Raw genomic sequence first — 3673 nt, 5'->3', positions numbered from 1 at the left:
AGAGCCAGGAATAATCCCTGTGCATTGCCAGATGTGACCCAAAAAGAAAAAAAAAAATTCTACTGAAATATCAATTAAAAAGGAATATATTCAAAGCCATACACAAAGAAGAACTAAGTAGTTCAAAAATTCTGTCAAACTTCTAGAAGGCAAACTCAACAAGTAAAGGAATTCATATACCACACAAGGATCTTTTCATCCAGTCAAGTCCCCAAGTTCCCAAAGCTATGAGATAGTAAGCACAGCCTCAGTTGTTGACAGTATTCACTTTTTTATAAAGGAAAGAGTCCTGTTGGCTCTTCCCATACCAAGAACTCTACTTAGCAAGAACAGATGAAAAATTGCAAGCAGTATCTGCACCAGGGTTAACAAAAAATTCCAATCATTATATACATCATTTTTCTTTAAAAGTCAGTTGTTATTATTACATGGAAGGAGGCCCAGGTTCCCATCATGGGAGATGGTCCCTGGATTAAATCTATGTCACTTGGTAACAGTCAAGATGTCCTGGATTTCACGATTTGGCCTACAAAGTGGCAGTGCGCCAAAGAAAGAGAAGGCAAGATATTCCAGGCAAAAGACATCTCTTTAAATTGAACAAAGATATAAAAGATGGTAATGAGGCAGATAACCATATTTGGAGCTTGTTTTTGCCCTATAAACAGAATGATCCCTAAAATGACATAATGCAAGAATGTGAAATTTTAAATTTTAAAAAGTCTGGCATTTGTGTGGAGGATATAGGTATGAATGTCATCTAGATGTTGTAATGCAGTGGTTCCAAATGAGATAGCATCAGGACCTGAAAATTTGTGAGAATTGCATTATCATTAGGCTCCCTCCAATGCAGTGAATCAGAACTTGTATGGTAGAATCTAACAATGCTTTTGACAAACATTCCAGGCCATTGTGCTACGTTAGAAATCACTCTTCCAAGGAATGCTCCAAATTTCAAATCATTCTAATATTCTATGAACCTTTTCTGTTCCATCCCAGTACATAATCATATTCTCTACCATCAACAGCACTGTCCCCTAAAGAGGCTTCCGGATGCAGTCAAGTTTTGTGCAGTTTGTTTTATCGTAATAAACCAGCATTTATTTTTATGTGCATAGTTTCACCTGCCTTTGCAGCCATGTCAAGACCGGAAGAGCCTGAATTCGAATAAGCTTGAATGAACACAGAAATACCAGTTAAGAGTCTATTCTGATATTCTGGCCAATATGCCTAGAGAAAAGGAACTCTAGAACCAAATGACCAGTTGGGATGGGTCTAAGCTACTACTAGATAATGGGAAGAATGCTAAAAACTAGTACTCTGCTTTACAAATAACCCAATTGATTCCTACAATAACCCTATTAAGATTTATTCCCATGTTACACGAGGAAATTGAGGTTATGCAATTTGTCTATTAGATAACTAATATTGAGCTGTGATTCAAGTAGAATTGTGCCTACAAATTTGTGCTAAGATTTCCAGCAGAAGTGGTTGGGTAAAGAGGTACTGTCAGGAAAGACAAAGATGGGAGTAACTAGGGTGAAGATACTGTAAGATCAGTTATAAATATGCTTTTTGAGACACTTTACAAGGTTTAATAGTATGGAAAATAGGATACAGACAGAAAAAACAGTACGTACATGCACCATGAAAGTAAATGAATGAGACAGCCCAGAAAGATCAGACATATGGACCAATGGGCTAATCCAAGTAAACAATATTTAAGGGAAACTAGGAAAACCACGATGTAATGGTTAAAAGGAAACATAAGTGTCCTAGCAGTCAAGGTAACAGGTAGTAGCAATTATCAATGAGTGTAAGAAAAGAACTTGAGGGGCTGGAGAGATAGCACAGCAGGTAGGGCGTTTGCCTTGCACGCGGCTGACCCGGGTTCAAATCCCAGCATCCCATATGGTCCCCTGAGCATGGCCAGGGGTAATTCCTGAGTGCAGAGCCAGGAGTAACCCCTGTGCATTGCCAGGTGTGACCCAAAAAGCAAAAAAAAAAAAAAAAAGAAAAAAAAAGAAAAGAACTTGAAAGCCATTCTTAAGGACCTCATTGTAGTTGTTCTGTTGCATTAGAGGATGGGAGTTAGAATATGTTGAGAAATAAAATGAAAGCAAAAAACTTGGAAATCTAACTTTGCAGAGCTAGAAGATGCAATTAAGACTTGCATGACAGTTCAGCATTTTCTTCATCAGTTCAAACATTGAAAAAAAATGTGATTTTTCTACAAGTACTCACATAACTTTCTTTTTCAAGTCACTAATAAACCACAGTTGTGAAGGAATCACTAAAATGTATTCATGTAAATTTTTGATCCATAAAGGGGAGTGGTGTGATCAAGTTCTTAAAAATCAATGAATCTAACTTCTCTGTAAAATGGGCCATAGCAATGTATTGAGTCACACCCAACAGTGCTCAGGGCTTACTCCTGGCTCTGCACTCTGGGATCACTGCTGCTGGGGCTCAGGGATGTGGTGCAAGGGATCAAACTCAGGTTGGCGATGTGCCGGACCCACTACACCGTCTGCCCCCAATAACGTCTTTTGTCAGCAAACTTACTGAATTTTACATCACAATGAAGTATCTCGACGTATCCAATCCAGTACAATCCCAGTAAGGTATGCAGCTGGTAAAGTGATAGTGGTAAAGACCTGGCTTTCCCAAAGATGCCTGCCAGTCTACCCCTAAATCTGTGAAGACCAAGATTACCCCTGCACTGGAAATGTCCCACTCACGGTCAAACCAAGAGCACTGGCAGCGACTAGCACTTTCCCTTGGTCACACCTTCCAGGTAGGTACTATTGACTTTGCTTCTGAAAAACACCCAGTGGCCGAGGCTTACTTACCACCATAATCACCAATACAGAGCACCATAATTTTCTTGGTGGCCCCAACCCACAATGAAAATTCATGTCCTTATGTCTCTGTGTCAGTAACTCATCTCTCCAGATACTAGTTGCCTTGGAATCATGTGGCTACTCCTTCAGTTCATGCTAAACTGCTAGAGTAGCAAAATTAACTATAGCCTGGGTATTGCTAACTCAAAATAGAAGAAAATATAATCATGAAGAATTCATATTTCAGCTGCTGATGCAGGGCCCAATGAACATGTACACCAAAATGCACAGCAATGAAGGGCCCTGTAAAGACTCCCATTTTCTAGACTTTAACATATTTGAGTCTGACTGATGGAACCAGTAGGAGTGGTGTGACAAAAGGAAGAGAAGTTGGACCAACTTAACCATAACCTGGAAAAGGCTGAAGAAAACTGGGGTTCAGGAGATTTTTGGTTTTGAGGTAATGGACAACAATCTTGTGAATACAATTGGAATGCTCAAGTTTCAGAGAGTACCAGAGTAGTTTTATTGATGAGATTAATGGTGTTCTTCTCATACACAGAGGGTCCTATTTAACTCATATATAGAGGGTTAAATATATTGGTTGTAGAAACATTTTGAAATGCAACAACGGTAACTAATGTTACCAGTAAGGATCAATCAGGACATCATGATTGGGTAAAGACAGGTGAATAGAGGCTGAGAGACAATGGTGGGCAATACCAACTTTGTGAGGCAAAAAAGTCTGAATGAGAAAAAATGGTAAGAGGTTGAAAACAGAATACTGGATTTAAGTATGAACCACTCAGAATGAAAACATCTAAGCTGTCTTC

This window comes from Sorex araneus, chromosome 10 (assembly GCF_027595985.1).
Source record: "Sorex araneus isolate mSorAra2 chromosome 10, mSorAra2.pri, whole genome shotgun sequence".
Classification (NCBI taxonomy): domain Eukaryota; kingdom Metazoa; phylum Chordata; class Mammalia; order Eulipotyphla; family Soricidae; genus Sorex; species Sorex araneus.
This window is presented reverse-complemented; position numbering follows the sequence as displayed.